A 20,848-nucleotide genomic window follows, 5' to 3' on the forward strand; every position below is an offset into this window, starting at 1 on the left:
TGTTTTGCTTAGAGGTGGTTAGGTCCGAGTTCTTGGGATTTGGTTAAATTGAGAGAGTCACTGAGAAGATGAAAGCAAAAATGAGGTTTGGGAAATTTAAGAGATATAGTTTTGTTCATAACAATTTTGGTTTATTTTTCACAGAATTTATTCCTTGTACTAGCTTCATCAGCCTGCAGTGTGTTTTCTCAATAGATAAGAAAGCTTCTTGTGCTAATAAAGCAAAACTGAGCAAGAATATCTAGCTTTCATTTCTTAACTCGGTATATAATGCTGTATGTCTCAAAAACCTTGAAAGAATAAGCCCAATGTGCTGTGCAGAGAAACGAAGCACCTGCACTTTGAGAAATATAGTTATTTCTGTCATTCATGTGTGATTTGGAAAAGGGTGCTACTTAGATATATGTCCTTCCTGTTTCATGTGAAACACAGACATGGAAACACAACTTTTAGACGCTTTACAGTAGACTGATTCCCTTTTTCTTGCCGCAGCTAAAGAGTTTCAGCAAAAATGTGGAAGGTAAAGACCACTTCCTGTTATTGAGGAAGCACATTTAAGACTTGTGCATCTTCATTTTATTGTAGCCCATGAGAAGTGGTGAATGTGGGAGCTGAGGCGTGCAATCGTGTAGCAACACTGGAATAGGACCAGGGGATCGGAGACCATAACATATAAGCTCCAAAAAAAAAAAAAAAGACTTAAATACAAAAGGCAAAAAATGTAACAAGCTTGTGCAATATATCCAGTGTGCCAGCACTAACTCTTGTTCTTCCCCTGTGTGCAGCAAATGTCCTCTTGCCTCAGTTTTCATATGATAATAACCTGCAGAGTCAAGTATCTGTCTAGAAAACAAAATATGGGGAGAAGCTGATGGCTGTTCTCTTGCATCTGTTCCCTCTGCTCTAGCCTCTGGACCTGGGATACAAGTAGGTTGATGGGAGGTTTAGGGAATTGACTGTGCAGCTTTGAAGGTTGATATTAACAGTCCAATTCAACTGCAGGAGAGGCTGTGGAAAGAGGTAAGGAGGATGAAAGTAACACTGGCACCAGAAAGGAAGCAAATACATACAGACAGTAAAGTGCTTAGTCTTCCAAGGGTTCTGGGTACACATGTTCCTGTCCCACTTCCTGCACCCTTTTCAACCAGGCAGCATGCAGCAGAAAGTCACCTTCCTGTGCATGGCCCATGGGTTCTTCCCCTACATCTTTAGCCATGACTTGCACAGAGGAATCCCATGAGTCATGGTACTAAGGTACAGCATCCAGTTGCAGGGTCACTCCTAGGAAATGAAAGGATCCGCTCTCCCTGAAGCGTGTCATGCACTCAGCTTTGTGATAGATACTACTGTCTATGTGGGCTGTCCCATGTCTTAACGGGATTTCACAGCCAATGGCATGTGTCTTGGCTGGATGGCTGTTGCTGCTGGCCAGTCCAAGGGAATTTAATTGTTCTTTCCCAGCTCAAGCTTCCTTGCTGTCTTTTCCAATTGCAGTGATTCTCAATTGGCTGGAAGATTGAAATGGGAGACATCGCCTTCACAAATTCCCAGCAGTAACTCGGGAAATTCTGGCATCCCAGCCCTTTCTTTTGGCATTTGGTCACAGGAGAAGACACTCCAACTGTAAAACACCGTTAGTGCTACTGAGAAAGGAACTGAGAAGAGTTGTCCTAAAGGACTGTCACAAGTAGAGGAGAGGGAGTCATGTTTTATCCTCAGGTAGATTCCAAAAAATCTCTCCTTAAGGAGAAAAGGAGGCCCTGAGATGGAGGGAAACCGTCAACAAGGAGACAGGGCAGGCATTTACCTGCTGAAGTCTCTGACTTTTTGGGTTCATCGGTGACAGTGAGGATTTAGCCCTTTGCAGCCAGCCCAGATCTCATAACTGACCCCGCTTTCCTCTTTTTGCAGGGTGAGTTTACTTCTGTGCACTCTTTTTTGGACGTTCTGTTCCCCAACCCCCAAGTATTCCTTGCAATAATACAATGATTCTCACTGCCCCTGGAAACAGAGGGCAGATACTTCATGGTCATCCCAGAAGTAAACTGCAGTCACTCCCCATTCTACAGGTGGGGAAATGGAATAAGAGCAATGAAATCCAGCAGATCAGCTCTGGTTTGAGGTTCCTCCTTTGTAGAAAGATTGTGAGAAAGTTGTTTGCCTGCAGCATGCTGATTTTAGCCTTCTAGAGAGCAGACATGTTCAGGCTTGGCCACTCAGAATTGTTTGCTCTGTTGCAGAAGGTAGAGCAGGCCCCTGAAGACCTGTTGCTAACTAGCAAGGTTTAATCAGCAGCTGGCCTTTCCTTACACAGTAGTAGCTACATGGTATCTAGGAAGTAATTGCACAGCTGAGGTAGTAGTGCAAAGTGCTTAGTTTGCTTTATTTGTTCTATAAACAGGAATAAGTATTGCACAATTGGACATGGCTGGTAAGTTTAGAGGTTAAGTGAGTCATGGGTTTTTTGTGGCCAGAAGATGTGGCTATGATTGCTTAGACTGATCTCAGCATAACACAGATCCAAATATTTGGGTTTCCCTGAAGCATTTCCCTCTTCAAGTTCAATACAGGAGTGCTTGACCTAGGAAACTATCTTCTATGAAAACATCCACTCACAATTTACCAAAATGCATGGTTCGCCCTGGTGCTTGAGTCACTTGTCCCACTGGTCAGTCCCTCTTGCTGTTAAAGATGTGTGCTATGTTTCTAGTTCTGCATGCATTCAGTTTTTGCCTCTTGCAACAGACAGCTCCTTGCAGTAGCTTTGTGTGAAGATCCTGCTCTGACCAGTTCCCTACTACATCCTTCCTCTTTCTTTCAATAAACTGAATTAATTTCCTGGAGCCTTTTGCTGTAAGACTTTCTTTAAATTTCTTACCCATTACCACCTCATCTTTGTTAACACGCTGTGAACAGCAAGTGGGCAGTTGACAAAGGCCATGATTCAATGGCTATTTCAGTCATTATTTCATAGGCTGTACTTTCCCCTGCCTTTAACTACCTGTCTGCAGTTTGTCCCTAAATCTATGTCTCTGACGTGTAAAATGAAAACAACAGGTTGTTTGCTTGCAGCCAGCAGCTCAGGACATCCAGACTGGATGCAGATCTCAATGGCCCAGCCTTAGTAGTTCCAGCTATTGGAGGACACTGATGTGTTTCTGTGGTTTATCAGTAACATTTTCATTGCACCAGCTTTGCCATTCAATTTCAGTTGCTGTTGCCTCCTCAAGTCTATGATCTCTGCTAAACGGATAGGTGGTAGGAACAAAGTTTGAGCATTGCAGCTGACACAAGCAGTGGCCTCTGCAGAGGGCATGGGGAAGCAGGATGGGTGCATCAAGGCAGCCTTGTCTCCAGGATCCTACTAGGGCAGACACATGCACTCACATAGGCTCTGCTGTCACTGGTGCGGCCAGAGCATGGGGGAAGGGAGGGACTCGCTGCTCACCAGCTTGTCTCAATTCACATACACGTAGGTACATACATACAGGGATATAAATATATATGATAAGGACACAGGCAGGTGACACAACTGGGAGTGCAGAGTAATGTGATAAACCATCACAGGTACAGGAGGAACTTCAGGTGGGCAGAAAATTGCCACCTGCTTTTGAGCTTTGGCTGGATAGTAGTCTAAAGGCTTAATAAAAGGTTAGCCAGACCTTTTCACAACTGTGAGAAATCACTGACATCTCGAAAGGAGATGTCTAACGGTGCTAGTAGACATCACAGAATATATGTCAAGTATGCAAACAGAGAGAAAATATAATCTATAGAGATTTCTCCATAACCACTCGGAAAATTAGAGGCAGAACTCAGAAAAACAGGGTGTCGGTTCTGAGCTTTGACCACAAGGCCTGAATTTCTTCCCCTTACTGTTAGAGTTGCCTTACAAAGCAAAAGCTGATTTGCAGTTGTCCAGATAAATGGACAAAATAAGGATAAGGTGTTGATTGTGTTCAGCAGTGGCAGGAGATAAGATCTTTACCAGTTAAAGAATTAAATTCCAGCCTGAATATGCCTTTATCTGGCAAACACTGGGAAGGTTAACTGCCCCATACAGTAAGATGGGGATGCTGAAGAAGGTGTTGCTTCTTCTGACAGATCATCCCAGAGACTGAAGAAGTACAGTTTTTGTGAGGTGATTTTTAACAATTTTTAAATTTTTAAATTTTAATGGATATGCAATAAATTGCTTTGGAAGGGTAGGAGGGGGGAAGGTAGCTGAAGTAATTTTGAGCTGCTTCTCACAGAGTTTTGCTATCACTTTTAAAATCAGAAGCAACAGAGTGGTTTAAGTGTTTGTTCATTTCAGGTTTTGGTTTTTGGTTTTTTTTTTTTTTTAAAGCAGATGTGAGTAGAGATTATTTTGTGCATCATTTATTTTAATAAGCTTTCTTTAGCCACAGAACAGGCACACCAAAGGCAGAGGTACATGAAGTGTATTTTGAAGACCATGAAGGATGTTCTTACTGCTGACCTGAAGTTATAACTGAAGTCAGAAGCTAATTCAATATCTATAATATATTAGAGTGTCCCTGTACTATCTGTCAGTGTTGGTGTCAAGAGCAGTTTTAGGTGTTGCGGATTATTAGCCATTGCCACCTTATCTTCAGCAACTACCAGTCTCTTGGTGAAAGCATTTGCCTCAGGATACAGTGAAAGGAAGGTAGAAGATCTATTTGTTGATAGCCTGTTGATACTGGAAACAAAAATGGGCAAGATTCTAGGAGTGCTCTAAAATGATATAGCTAATTTGAAATAATTGATGGCTATATGGATTTATACCCACTCAGAGCTGTCTTTAATTTTTGCCTTTACAGATATTGCTGACTGTTTTGATCCTTTCCTGTTCATTCCTGGAAATGGCATGCTTCCCTTAACGCCTGTTTATGGCTAATAATTGTGGGCAGATTCTTTTCCAAGGCACTAGAGGGCAGCAATCTCTTTCCAACCTTGGACCGTACCTGTACCAGCAAGATGAGACCTGGTTTCCTCTACTAGTCCTCTTTTCCAACAGAGCTGGTAATAATGTTCAATCACAACTCTGACTGCTAGAATCAACACCATAGAACTTTTTTTTTTGTTTGTTTATTTTTTAATGAGTCCTCATTCTTCTTCTGATTGCTAGAGCCAACACCATATCACTATTTATTTGTTTATTTTTTAATGAGTCCTCATTCTTCCTTTGCTGTACTAGAGCAAACTTCAAACGTGTGAAGTCCGGCACTTGGTTATGGTGTGCTGGCTTTTACTCAGTACCTCTGCCTTTGCATTAGACCACCTGTTGGTTTAAGTTCATGCTTAGGTGGAAGGGCATGAAGAAACTCCCTCTGTGTGCAAATTGCTCTACAGATCTGCTTTGTGTGAGGCTTTCTCACTGTTCCTGCTGGCCACCTCCTGGCACATGGGCTCTCCTAGCAGCTCTGTTAGAGGACAGCCCTTACTAATACTGAGGAAGAATGTCATAACTGGGCTGTTGTCATCTATTTGGCAATATCAGACATGGCTGTTGCCTTGACATACACAGTACTTGTGGTTTTGTGTGCCCGTTTCACTTCTATTTGAGGCAGGAGGGTCACAAATCTATGGGAGATTCTGAACAGGGTATTCATGTGCCAGCTCTTGGTCTGGAGGGGATATCATCTTATCCAGTGCTTCTCCTGCTATTGAGATTTCCCAGGAAAAGACTAGATGTTCGTCAGGTTATCTGGCATCTCTCTCTGGAAAGCAGACCTTTGAGATCTTCAGCTTTTTCTATTTCATATAAAACAAAGACAGATCTCTGAGGCAGGCAAGGCCAAAACAGTAAGACTGCAGCATTTTAAGTGACAGAGAAAAATGTATGAGATTAGATTTCCTAAACACTCCATGGGTCCGAGGAAAATTGCAGTAAATTTCGTAAAACCTGGGATTACACCCCAGCCAGTGAGAGCAGGAAATATCAAGTTGGATTAAGTACTGTCAACTTCAACAGGTGACTCAACAACGCTACCATTATAACTAGCAACAACATTTGGTTCAGTAGGTCAGGGGCCAAACCCTTACTTTTTTCATTTAAGGAAGGTATGTTTTCTTGGCTTGCAGAGAGTAGTGCCGCTAGGTAATTTCAAAGTAAAAGGCTGGATGAGATTAACAGAATTTAACTAGATCTGAACTGTCATGGGCTTTGGTAATTCTGCCTCTAAATCCTGAGAGAGTCAGATTTTCTAGCTCAGGTCCATCTGTCTACTTATGTCCAAGCTTCAGGGCATGAGATAGTCACTACCCATGTAAGAGGAAATTGTCAGATAAGTAGGGTAGCAATGTATCCACTCTTGGGTTTTTAGTGCCTCCTTTGGAGCTATTCTCTACTGTTCACCTCTGGGATTGTGTCCTGCACTAGAAAGACAGTTGGTTTTGCTTCACAATCCACACACAGCAATTATCTCTGTTACTGAACAAATTTCCTGTTTATACATATGCAAGTGGTCAACAATGTTTGAATACCTTCAGCACAGTGAGAGGAATATTAAGAGAGCTGTTGTTCAAATATTTGCTTGTAAGAGTTGAGTTGGAACCTAATACCCTAGTTTTAACATCTGGGCTTTGGCAGGTCTCTATCCAGCTTCAGATTCAGCTTCTCTGGTGAGCACAACTAAAACTGTACATCCAGCAGCCTTTTAACTTTAGTTTTGCAGTTTTTAAAATCCAGTACTTGGTGATTAGGCTCAATCTGTAATTGCATAGCTGACTTATCACCTCATTAAAAACCAAACAAACAAACAAAACAACACAAAACACCAATAAAAAGTTATGTGGGAAGTCAGTAAACTCAATTGTTCATAGGCTTCCTTCTTGGAAGACCTCTGACAAAATCAAGGGAGCACCACCAGACAGTGAGTGGGCCTGCCACGATTTGTTTACCTGTTGCGGGAAGAAACAAGGCACTGAGCTTCTTCATGTATCAATGCAAAGTTCACATCTCCATTTCTTACAATAATCAGCTGGGCTGCCACCAAGACTGGGTGAAAAAAATTGAAATAAGAGCAAAGCCATGCCTCAAAAGAGAGGTAAGCCCTGAATATTTTACCAGATACCCCAGGGTCTAAGCCTCTGGCGGATCTGCTAGCAGACATCAGCATTTTCCACTGCTTTCCCAGGCACCTGCTGAGATAAGAGGGATTTGGGTTTGTACAGGGAAGAAGGAAGGGAATTGGAAATGGGAGAAACCAGGAAGGATGTTTTGTTCAAGATATAAGAAAGGGAAGGAGCAGACATCCTGGTGGGACTTGTGACCACCATGTGGTAAGTAATGTCACTTTTATTTCTTGTGGAAGCAGTAAAACATGTAACTCTATCCTAACCACTGAACTCCCCAGTGATTTTATAGAAAAGATTAATTAGTCTCTGGCTTTGCTGGTTTTTTTTCCTCCTCCTTCCTGGTATGCTCCCTGCAGGATGAACTGCACTGTTTGGCTCAGCTCCCCAAATCCAAGCTGCTGTTGTGTTCCTTTGGTAACTGTAAGACAAAAGTGCTTGGAAGAATGACACCAGGCAAGACTCTTGGCAGGTTCAGCCAGAGATCCCATTGTAATTAGATAGGGACTTGTTGGTAGAGGCTGTGCTTATCTTTAGTTTTAAACCTCCTAGTTGCAGATGGGTTATTAGTTACTGCTAACAGTGAATTCACCTCCTCAGACTTATCTACTGCTAGATCTATTTTGCAGACATCGCTCCTGAAGTGTCTTTTCCTTTCTATAAATGGCAGACCTTGTGTCTGCAGATTTCTTCTCTCCTTTTTGCTTACTTGACTGGAAATAACATTCAGAAACAGAAAACCATGAGAAAAAGCAATTAGTGCTCCCTCATATTACCTGTGTTTCCAGGACAATAGTGGAATCAACTTGTCTAGGAGAAAGTGATAAGTGGGATTCGATGTGGTAAGAGATGCTCCGGAACTCCTGGAGTCTTCTTGACATTCTCAGGGTCTCCATCTTTACATATATTTTCTCATTCCAGACTGGGCTCAATGAGACAACATACAGGAAACCATTGGGGTTTGGGTTTGAAGTCTTTATTCTCAGAAGTAACGTATGTATCTACTCTCACATCCCATGGTTATCTTTCACACATGCCTAAGCAAACAAACAAACACACTTGTAGAAACTAACGTGATACAAGTGTCCTTGATTAGCCTGTGGCAGAGTAAGATCTCTACCTGACCTTGTTACATTGCCAAGCCGGAGCAGTTGCATGAAGGCTGGGACTAAAGATTGACTGCTTAGGCTAGGGATATATGTGGTGGTTAAGACCAGAGCCTGTGTCTGATGGGGTAGTCTCCAAAACTCAGTGATATCTGGATGCATATTGTTGCTAAGTGATTGTGTAGAGTACAAGGATGCTCACAATACATTGCTCACATTCAAAAACTGCACTACAAAATGTGTCCTTCCTGGAAGCTAACCATGTTTTATGTCCCCTGGCTGTTCACAAGTTCTGTGAAATGCTAATAGAAATGATTCATGTAGTGTTGGCTCCTGAGCAGAACAGGATTGTTTAATCTGCCAACAGGTATTAAGCATTCAGTATCCACTAAAAACTAGTGGGAGCTGAAATTTGGTAAATTCTGCATAGAAGGACTTGTGGAAAATTCCTGTAGACCCAAAGAGGACCCATGCAGCATCTGATCACCTACAAAGCAGGAATTAGACTTTATAGTGATTGGTCTGTTCTTCTGACATGCTGAACATCATAGAGAAATATTGGCCTTTTAAATGAGTTTTCAGTTCAGTTACTCCTGTAATTAGTCCTCTTCTGTATCCAGAAACTGTGTGGTATGGCGTGGCACAGAGAGAAATGTAGAGACTGAAGAGGTGAGGTGTGGTACAACAAAGCAAGGCAAATCAGCTGTTCTAGGCAAAGAGTTTGTGGTGGCCTTGGCTACAGTTTGAGGGAGTTCTCTGGAGTGGCACTGTCTGGTGGGGAGGGAATAGAAGGCAGCTGTGAGGAAGTCCTGTGCACTAGAGACTAGGATGCAGCAGGAGGCAGTTGGATAGTTTCTCTATTTAATTTTGAGCTTCATATTAATAAACCTTGATCCCAGTAAGAGGAGGGAGGACTACTGGGAAAACTCCTTCCAGCTGCAGCGTGGCTAACAGTTGTAAAAGGAAATTGAGGCAAAGTAGCAAGCATACCTGCAAATGTAGCAGTGATAAATCCTATTGTGATGATGAAAAGGAAAAGGCCCACCTTGCTTGCTATGTCCTGTTCTGTAGCTTTTCTGTTCTGGAAGAAATGTGGATTGTAAGTTGTGAATGAAAACAACAGAACATTGTCTCCTGGATGTTTTGTACAGATGCATGCCAATATCTTCAAGAACATGAAAGTTACCACCCAAATATTTGTAAAGAAATAATTGCAAAGCAAGGCAGGAAAGCAATTGAAACCACCCTAACCAGTGCTTCTTGGGGAAGGCAAACTGAGCCTCCTATGGCAGTGGAAGGTGCCATAAATATTTGTAGGACCCGATCTTATGTCCCCTCCAAAAAGACACAAAGGTCTACAGGCTTGATCCTCCTCCCTGGCTCCGGTCTGGCCATGGAATGCAAAAAGATAGTAGGATAAGCATTGTCCAGGGCAGTTTTGCTTTGCAGTTAGGCTCAGCTGCAGTTATCACTGGTTTGTCCTTTTCTTTGTTTTCCCCTCTTGGATCTGTAGTGGGCACAGGGCACAAAGACCAGACTTGATTCCTCTGAAACTGTGGGACATACAATTTTCTCTGCAGCATAATACACCTGACTGATAAATTCTCTATTCTTTGATGCAGTCAGGGTCTGGGTAAACTTCTCCACCAATCCTGCCTCATGATTGTACTCCATTGTGTTCTGGGTATCTCTCCTTCAAGGGAAGGCTCGGATCTACCTCTGTGTTTATCATGTTTTCTGCAGTGAGACCTTGGTTTTTAAGTAGTGGAATTTGACTTCATATATCCCATTTACCTAGTGAATTGCATAGTCAGAGGGATACAAATCTGTCTCAGCATCATTACTTACCTAGGTCTTAATGATTTCCAGCTGAGCTAACAACACTTTTAGCTCCCTGGTTTAATTCTCTTTCATTACAGAAGCTATTAAATAAGAGACTCCTCTGATTAATGACAATTAATTTTGAGAGCATGATGTCAACAACCTGACACTTACCATAGCCTGGAACAGCCCTACAGAGATAGAGTCAAGAGGTCCTTTCCCAGCTTTTGGTCCAATTCCCTCATTACAGAGCACACTGATGGATCCATCTGTTCCCACATCTGGGAGTGGTTTTGAGTCTCCTCTTCACAGAGGAACTTCTCAGTCTTTGGAGGGGCCTAGACATTTCCTGTAATTATTCACAGTACTCACTCAGAGCATGGGAACATGCCCGTGGTGGTTTCTGCTCTCTGGTGGTCACTGCTACAGCCCCTAGATTCAGGAGTTGTAAGACATTTTAATCAATAGAGGTCAGCCTCTGATGCTAGAAATATTTAAGCTGTTTTTAACTTAGTCAGGGTTCACTCTACAGTTAATTCAGGCTTTTGGCTGCCTGCATATACCAGTATACAGCAGAAGTTTCTGGGCAGTCTGACCAGCCAGCCCTGCCCAGATACAGCAGAGGCATGCCTTACACTCAATGTAAGTACCACAGTTTGTGTCAGTGGTGGGAACTAGACTGAGAACATCCTTTCATTACGCATCACTGAAGAGTCATTTCTTTCCCAATTTGGTGTTTGTCTGTAGAGCTCTTCATTAACTTTTCAGTACCTTGTCTGAGCACCTTCCTCACATACATGAACAGTCCAACATTATGTGCAGACTAACATCTGTCACACATAGTTCCTCCCGCTCCAGTTGTTTCCTCTTCGGGATCTGTTTCATGTGCAAGCGGTACATTGGTCTTCCTGAAGACTTGTCAGCACGGCCTCTGAGTCCTTTCATCTGTGCTGGAAATACAGCAATATAAAAGCCACCATCTCTGGTGGGGCTGAAGCATATGGATGACTCTCATCTCACTTAAATGACTGTTAGATACCTTATCTATAATACAGTGTTCTTTGGTTGCAGCCTGCAGCTCTTAGCCAGATTTTCTTGTTTCCGTTCAGCAACAAGCTAGGCCATATCATTTGTGTCAAAGATACGACAGCCATGACAGCAAAGGGAGCTCTGTTCCTGCCCTCAGGGCTGGGGTAGTATCAAATACAAACTCTAGCCTTTATATTCTTTTTCTAGGGTCAGATGTGGACAAGCTACATGAGATACTGAACCAGTTCTCTCCCATCTATGAGGAAGATATTATAAGGGTAATTGCCAAAGCTGCTTAGTCACTTTTCCAGACCTGTCAGCTTCATAAATATCTTTTTTGCATGTTCTAGAGCATGGTGTCTATGGTACTGGCTGCTACACACATTATATTTACTAATAGCTAGTAGCAATCAGTGTTAATCAGTAATCAATAATCAGCATTAATCATTGTCCTAAAAATTGCAGGGTGGTCTATCTGGAGGACATGTTTGTTGAAAAGCAGATACACATGCTGAGAAAGCCAGCCTGGTACTCTGATGGTCAAGTCTCACAAAGTGTTTGTGTAAAGCTTTGAACAGTCTGGCTTTGTCCAGCACTTGCCTGGTCACTACAAATGGGAGGAAAGTTGTGTTTGGTCAGGCCTAAACCAAGCAGATCTGGTTTCTCTGGCCCTGTGAAACTAAAGGTGTGGTGGTTTGACCCATAGTGGGACCACGCGGTCCTGCACTTACTCCCCCCACCCGGTGAGATGCGATGGGAGGCACAACAAAGGGGACACGGGATTAGGAATGAAGGACAGGGAGGGCTCACTCACCAGTTATGGTCACGGGCAAAACAGACTCAAACTTGGGGAAGAAAAAACAATTTAATTCGTTGCAAACCATCTGAGTAGACAAAAAAACCACATCTTACAACACCTTCCCCCACCCCTCCCTTCTTCCCGGGCTCAAATCACTTTGCTCCCAATGTCTCCACCTTCCCCCGACAGTGGCACAGGGGGCAGGGAATGGGGGTTCAGTCAGTTCACCTCTGCCACTCTTCCTGGCATGGAAGTCCAGGAACAAGTTGTTCCAGCACAAGTTTCCCATGGAGTCACTGACCTCTTCAGGCTCAGCTCCCAGCTCCCACTCTGGGGGTCCCCACTGCCCGCTCTGGCTCGGGGTGACAATTTCAGTCACACTTGCCCTAGGCTGAACTTCTCTGCTCCAGTGTGGGTCCTCCATGGCCTATACATGGGTTCTGCTTCACCGTTGATCTCCATGGGCTGCATGGGGCTTTCCTCTTGTCTTCTCCTGCTCCATGCACTTGAACTGGATGTGTGGATCTTTGTCCTTCTTTCTGGCAAAGAACCTCTCTGTGGTCTCCCTTTGTTTAGGCTGATGGTCGTCCTTTTATTTGTCAATGGCCTCTCCTCCAGGTACCACACCTTCTTTTCAGGACAGTCCTTCCCCTCACAGATATGGATTCGCAGAGGGTTTCTTCTAGTGCTCATTGGCCCAGCCTGGGCTGGTGGGGGTTAGCTTTTGGAGCCAGGGGAGCTTTTCACTCTCATAAGGTTACCTTCCCTGCTACCAAAAAAATGGCTTCCCCACACACACAAACAAACCCAACACAAAAGGTCAGGAGCAGACTTGCTGTTCCCACATGTTTATGGGAAGCGTGTAAGTGTTGCCTTATTTTCATTTGGCCACTGCACTTCGCCCAGTGTAAAAGTGCCCATTTAACAGACTTGATAGTGAACTCCAGAAAATCAGATTGGTTTCAGACATGAAGAAAAATGGGTTTTAAATTTTAACCTAAAAGCAATAGATTTACACCACTGGGATCCTACTTAAGCCTGGGTTGTTTCAGTATGCTCAACCTATTCTAGCAGCAGCATTTCAAAGCAGGCTTTTCATTTAGGGAATGAAACACCATTTAGAAGCCTTCTCCTTCCCAGGATCTGCAGTTCTGAAACCTGGTTTTTCTGGCATCGTTAGGTCTCAAAGGCTAATGAATGCTATGTGATTTAAAAGTGGGAGTTCTGGTATTTCTGCCTGCGTAGATGGAATTAAGCAGAAATAATAACTAAGAATGGTCAAGATTTAGTTACGTTTCTTCTCCCTTTTGTTTTACAGGGAAACCTTGACAGCAAAGTTATGAACTAGTGTTCTCAAAGCATGCATGACAAATGTTTCTGGCAAGAAAACTTTCTTAACAGTACTTGTGTCTCAAGAGGAAATCAACAGATGTTATAATAGGAGGATGCAGGAGGCTTTGCAAAATGCATGTACTGGAAGCAGGAAGGGCTGAAGAGAGCAGTGAATGAGCAGGTTGGGCTGTAACCCACAGAAAGGTCAGGGGCTTTGCTGGAGTAACGGATCAGATTTGGATCATATTTGGATGTATTAATTGATCCAAGCATCTAATGACAAAAGGTCTTTCTGTAAGGTTTTTCAGAGTCATACAGATGGGTATCCAGAAATGCAAGTTTGGGGATAGGTTAGCAGCTCACCCACAATCTGGATGAGTTCTGGATGAAAGTTCTGCTTGGTTTTAACAGTTTATGTGAAAAATCTCCCAAAACAGGTGTTATCAATCATGAAAAGGGAATCTATGCTTCAGCAGTTAACCCAGCGTATGAGAAACTGCCAAAGGAGTACTGTACTGACTACAGTACAGATGATGGGACAACACTAAGAATTCAAGACTTAATAAACACTGAAATCTTGTGAGATCAATTCCTGAAAGACCTCAGAAATTATGAGAATAAAGAGTGTCACAAACAGGTCATTGTCTAAAGGCTTCGGCTGCTTTCAGAAATACTCAGTGCAACCTCATTGCATGGGCTAAGTTTCCCTGTTCCTATTTCCTTCAGCTGACAGAACATGCTGTGCTGGAAATAGGACACCACGGAGAGGAGGAGGGGGCTTGTCCTTTTGGTGGGAGATTGCTCTGAACAAGTTACTTTCCTGGGGAGTAATTTTTTTGCAAGAGTGTGTTCTGTTGAAGTGATTGTGTGACTCAGCCACAGTGGAGAGTTAAACATGCTTTATTTAAAAATCTGAGGACTGATACAGATATTCCTTGGATGCTCATGGCTGGGATGGATGTATTCTTTGCTAAGTGGAAAACTGGCTGGACGGCCAGGCCCAAAGAGTTGTGGTGAATGGAATTAAATCCAGTTGGTGGCCAGTCACTGGTGTCTCAGTATTGGGGCCAGCTCCATTTAGTATCTTTATCAATGATCTGCATGGGGGGATTGAGTGCACCCTCAGCAAGTTTGCAGATGACACCAAGTTGGGTGGGAGTGTTGATCTGCTTGAGGGTAGGAAAGGTCTAAAGAGGGATCTGGACAGTATTGTATGAGGTCTAGCAAGCTTAGTGCTTGGTCCTGAACTTGGGTCACAACAACCCCATGCAATGCTACAGGCTTGGAGAAGAGTGACTGGAAAACTGCCTGGTGGAAAACGACCTGGGGGTGCTGGTTGACAGCCAGCTGAATATGAGCCAGCAGTGTGCCCTGGTGGACAAGAAGGCCAATGGTATCCTGGCTTTTATCAGAAATAGTGTGGCCAGCAGGACCAGGGAAGTCATCCTCCCCCTATACTTGGCACTGGTGAGGCTGCACTTTGAATACTACGTTCAGTTTTGGGCCTCTCATTATAAGAAGGACATTTAGCGCTGGAGCGTGTCCACAGAAGGGCAACGAAGCTGGAGAAGGGTCTGGAGCACATGTCTTATGAGGAGGGAACTGGGGTTGTTTAGTCTGGAGAAAAGGAGGCTCAGGGGAGACCTTATTGCTCTCTACAACTACCTGAAAGGAGGATGTAGCAAGGTGGCTGTTGGTCTCTTCGAAGTAGTAAGAGATAGAACAAGAGGAAATGGCCTCAAGTTGTGCCAGGAGAAGTTTAGATTGGATGTTAGGAAAAATTTCTTCACTGAAAGGGTTGTCAAGCATTGGGACAGGATGCCCAGAGATTTGATGGGATCACCATCCCTGGAGGTATTTAAAAGGCACGGAGATGTGGTGCTTAGGGACGTGGTTTAGTGGTGGACATAGCAGTGTTACATTTATGGTTGAATTCAGTGATCTTAAAGGTCTTTTCCAACCAAAACAATTCTATGATTCTAAGAGCTTGGCTCCTTGTTGCCATAACAGGTAAGATTCAAATTCTGTCCTTTTCTCCATAAGCATCTTGCTGCTACTAGTGGTTGATTTTCAGGCTCTCTTACAGGATGACTGCTTGTGTGAGTTGGTGTCATTCAGAATGAGCCGTATGATCAAGATGGCCTTTCACACACTATGAGAACATACTGCTGGTAAAAGAAATTATGCCCTGCTTCCCCATGACTACTACACTGGTGAGTGCAGCAGGCATGATTGGTGAGAGCTTTGCCAGCACTCTGTGTCACCAAGTGAGCGGTGTCTTTGGCTTGACTTCCCGTGCATAGGTTGCCTGCGGGGGACAGCTGTGTAGTCAGACCTGGAAGGCAGATAAGAGAGTCAGATGTCATTGTGACTGGTGCCCTCTGCTGCTACTACATCATGGTAATCACCTTAAGCATGTTTAGAGATAGATCTTGTCCTTTGCCAACATTGTAAATCTTTACTGCGTGGTAAAGGGAATGCTCTGGCATCTCACCACAGTATTTCCAAGAAAGTGTGTGTAAGCTTGTCGGTAGGATTTTCTTCTGTGATAGAGTTTTACTGCTGACAGCACTGAGATCTCCCTTCTTTACATCTCAGCAAGTCTTAGAGCTATCCCTAGTGATTTCCCTTGGAATCAGCTCTGAGCTCAGATTCAGAGTTTCCAGGAGCTTATGTTTTTGCCTAGGCATGCCTGATGTTCTCCAGGGATTTTTCTAGTTATAATCACACAGAGATGGCTTTACGTAGCTGACTGCTACTGACTTCATCTCTCACTAGTGGTTATCAGCATAAAAACAGAGTCATTTTTAGATACCATTCCTATGCCTTGGGTGGATACAGCATTGTTTTTGCTGATGAAACCTGTTGACTCCTCATTATCTGAGATCATAAAATATGTTGGTAATGTTTGCTAAAGTTATCCCCAGCACTTCCTCCAGGTACAACCACACAGAAGACTCTCTTCCTTTCTCAGACACAGTAGAAACACCAGAGCAGTTATTTCTGGAGTGAGTTAGGGAAAGGAGACCCCCATGGGTGATGATAAAAGCAGTCCCACAGCAGCAGTGATGTGGCTATGAGGTACAGAGTTCAGCGCAGGGCCTTTGGGTCTATCCCAAGCTCTATGACTACAGGAGTGCTCTCCAGGCACATCATGTCATGAACTAGTCAGTCCCTAAGCTTTATCTCTACATGCATCTCTCACATTTCGCAATTGCAAGCTTCTGCTACTCCCTTTGTGTGGCTTTTGATAATGGCAAGTGTGCATACATTAGTGTGTGTGGTGACTGAAATGAGAGGCTCAAGGATGCACAAAGTGAAGATTTGCTCCTGTTAGAAAGGCTGTGTTTGTGCAGAGCCCTTGTGAAATACCTGGTCAGAACACAAAGCAGGTAGAGAAAGGTCATTTTTTCTTCCTTCTGAAAGCAGAGCTGGAGATCTCAGAAAAGGAATATTCACTGTGCTAATAAGGAGCTACTAGTTATCTCTGTGCTTTTTACTTTTTCTGTAAGCAAGGGAGGTGTAACTCCACAGCAGAATGATTTTCAACCTGTTATCAATGGGCTTATTTCTCTGTAATTAACTGACTTTCATAATCACATCAGAACTGTATCATAGATTGTCGTTTCCCAGGGGGCTGCCAGGCCAAGTTTGAAAATCAGTTATCATACCGTGGAGAGGTCTTTTTGCAGATGATGAAGGCATTACTGCATAATTCTGCTCTTATTCACTCCCACATTAATCAGGAGTGATTCTTCTGTATTCAAGAGAAGATCTACATTATTTATACCAGGGTGGTGAAGGAAAGAGTAATTTCTCTGTACAAAGATTTTCTTTGACATATTATCTGATGTCTAGGTTTTTCATGTCTTGAGCTGGGATCCTGGGCAATGTGTGAAAGGAGCTTTCTAGGTAGACAGAGGAACAAGATTGTTATCTTTGCAGTCTTCCTGCTGCTGAGTCTGAACTTGAGTAGGGAAATTGCCATGCAGCTGTAAGTGTTTGCATGAAGTGTTTCATGGTAATGGCTGTTGGCTACTCTGCCATTCATGCATTTCAAGGAGTGGAACAGCAGTGGATAGAGCTGCCAGCTTCTGTAAAGTGTTTTACAAAGCATTTAGCCACAGCAGAGACTGAAAGAGCTGCATGTAGTGAGTGAACTATTGAAAAAAGGGGTTGTTTGGCAGCTAATGGGCTGTAAACTCTGTGAGTCAGAGATCTCATCCCAATTTTGTGTCTTCTCAGTCTTTGGCAAGACGGTGCCCTCATCAAGCACTACTACAGCATACGGTTGTGATTACTGTGCTACTGTTCACAGTGTCTGGGGAGGGTGTTTTGAAATCCCATCAGGTAAGGGTGAAATATCATCCCCACTCTGCCACACTGAACTTATTCTCCTGAATGCAGTCAAGTTGATTCTATGCTGACTTGGGTGTGTTCCCTCAGCTTGCACAGCTTTGGTCTCTGCCCGTGGCTCACTCAGATCTAGCACAAGAACCTCTGCGCATCGCACCTGTGTGCAAATCACATAGATATGGGGCAAAATACAGCATCTTACTATTCACTCCTGGCAGATGGGAAACTGCTGTGAGGGGCACATGTGGAGGTAAAGCTCTGCTTTTTTTTGCAACAACTTGCTAGCGAGTATTTTCCCTTTGACTTCTCTCCCTAATTTTCTCATGTAACCCTTCTGCAGATCTCCCAGCCTCCTGATGACAACCCAGGGTCCCTAATAGAAGTTGCTGCAAGTCCTAGCATGGATTATGTCAAACTTCTCACTTGCCTGGAGCAGGTTGCTTCTGCCATGGCATATCTTCATTTCAGGAGGATGATACACCGCCCTCGGCAAATGAGCAGGAAATTACACACAGATGGACGTTAAGGAGCATAGCACTACCATCGTAGATGGTTTGTCACATATTGAAGGATGCATTTTTAGTTACATTAGAACATGGAGGTTTACAAAAACTTTAGTCGTTTTTCTTAATCAGGTGGCAATGCAATCACCCCAGAGATTCATCATATGCCAAGGGAAGTTCCTGGGCAAGAAGTGTCTAAGTGTTTTCTGGAGATGCCTGTATAAAAAGCTTATATCGATTTTCTGAACTTCTGAAAGGTTAGCTTAGATGAGTGTCAAGGCAGGTCACTCCATCATTACTCATCCCTGAACTGGGAAGCAGTGATGTTGGTTCCTGGTGACAGAACACAGATAAACTCTCCAGCAAGCCCTGCACAGTTATAACTACTGAGTTCTTGCTGCTTTTGCTGAAGAGTGGATAAATACTGTGGATTTAAATCCCCTCTCTCTTTCCTTTGTCTTCTGAAAGGTTATGGCAAAAGTTGGTTGCTGGGGAAGAGCAGTCTGTCTGCCATATCCAGGGACAGATGACAACCTCTTTGAGCCTTACATGCACAAAATTATGCAGCCAAGTGTTAAGGGCATTGTTATGTTTTACTTCCCTTCTCTTTTCTGCCTATTTTCCTGCCATAAACTCTACCTTATCCATCCACAGCTTTAGTCACCATCTTGTTTCACAGTATCCATGCATTTCTGACAGCTCCTAAGAAAATGCTGAGGATTTTATCTTAAAGTCGTGTTTTCCCTATTCTACCTTATACCTGTCCAAACAGCAGGAAGTAATTGTTTCTTTGCTTCAGAGAAACCATCTTGTAGCTTTTTGTCTAGCAGAAAACTTGGACATTCTGGCAAAAATTGAATTCTCCTGTAACTCTGAACATGGAAAAAAAATGCTGCCGTGCCTTGTGCCTCCTTTAACCTCAGTAACTTAGGTATTTGTCCCATGATGCACCATTGTCACCCCACTTCTCTTCCGTTACTTAATCAGTTAGCCATAGCCATTAATGCAAAGTGTGAACTCAGGTCGCTGGATCCACAGTGAAAAGCATGGGCTGCTTTGCCTTGCCCCAGCTCTCTAGTACACCTAAACACATTAGACCAATAACCTGTTCATTTCTTTGACGGAGCTGCTCCAGAAGTGAGGCATGATGGGCTCTATTCCTGAGCATCAGATGTCTTTAGTTTTGGGATTATGATATGGGAAGCTTTAATAGCACAGTTGACCAACCTGCACATGTACAATCCACTGAAACCTTGTCACTCACTGAACAGTAGAGAGGTAAGGATGGTAAGAGTGTTTTGGGGGAAAACTCAGTAACAGTCTATAACTCTGACATTTCTAGGGATGGGAAGACCCATTTTCCAATTTTTCTCTTTCACGTGTGGAAAGAAACCCCCACCTCAAGTGTGGATGTTGCCATTTATCAGGAGGTCATTATTTTCTCCATAATTCAGTCAGTATTTTGACTGAGAAATATTCTACCATGTTCTGAGTGTAACATCTGCAGTGCTGGTCATGGGACTTCCTTCTTAGACAGAAAAGTGCCCATAATCTATTCTTCTCTTCATATACATTTTCTCATATGAAAGTTGTGTTCAGGCTTCATGGGAATCTCTCTCCTTCCCTGCTTATGCATTTAGTCCGGTCTTGAGGGCAGGAGACTTATTTGATCATGCTGCGCTGTCTGTCTGCCCATTGGTTTGTCAGCATCCCGGTCCCGTCTTCTGCTACAGTGACTTTTGAACCTGTTGACTGGGTGTGATGGCTGAGTATCAATCTCAGTGCTATTAGGCTCCTGCAACTTTTTTGGAGACCGAATCCCACTGCAGAGGAAAGAAGTACAGTTTATTGCCTTCAGGTGATAAAAAGATGCAGTGTAAACTTAAACACAGTGCTAAAGAATTTACACAATAGACATACAAACCCTCTTTTCAAGGAACTGTTTATTGCTACTAACTTCATTTAACATGTAAAAATTACTGTTTGTTATGCAATTATTATGCAAGTCAGTGCAAGCTTGACCATTTTTATTGCTAGCAAGTTTGTTGTGGGGCAAAGTTGCACATCCAGGCACCAGTTCTTAGAAAGCTAATGTGACATTGTTTTTGTTGCCTGGAGAAATGAAAACAGGTTCTAAAATTCACGGAGTTAGGAAGTATCCCTGGTGATTTTGGCTTTTCAAACCTTGTCAGACTGGTTGGCTGTTTGAAAGCCTGTTGAGATCACAACCCCACCAGAAGACCTTCATTTTCTGCCAACATTAGAGATGGTCAAATAGGAAATACAAGCAATCAAGTGATAATATTCACTTACTCCTTTTTTGCACAGCTTTGTAACTGGACATTCAGTCCCACTGGTGAGTGATTAGCAATATCCACAAGGGTTGCTCTTACCCCAGGGAAGTTTCCCAGCCTTCAGCTCACAGCCTCAGTCAAAGCCAATACTGATTTTTTTGCTGGAATAGTTGTGTTGCTAAAGAACTAATTTGTGTGGGAGGAACAGGTGAGGAGGAAAGGGAAGACAATTTTATACAAGTGCCCTTTTGTGCTTGGGCTGGCATTTTTTGAGGAGCTAGAACTGTCTTGGGTAGGGCTGTGTTAGAACAGTTAGATGAACTCTCTTGTGTCTAATCAAGACTCAGGAGTCTTCTACACCACACATATGTCCAAGGAAGACAAATGAGCCAGCACAGAGCCATATATTACTGTGGTAATTGCTTGCAGTAGGAGAGCAGATTCGTGGTTCCTTGGGCATCACTGTGCTGTCTCACAGACTCAGCATTACGGCAGAGGAGCAGCAGGCAGGGAGCCTGGCTTGTGCAG

The sequence above is a fragment of the Antrostomus carolinensis genome, unplaced genomic scaffold, assembly GCF_000700745.2.
Source record: "Antrostomus carolinensis isolate BGI_N321 unplaced genomic scaffold, ASM70074v2 scaffold9183, whole genome shotgun sequence".
Taxonomy (NCBI): domain Eukaryota; kingdom Metazoa; phylum Chordata; class Aves; order Caprimulgiformes; family Caprimulgidae; genus Antrostomus; species Antrostomus carolinensis.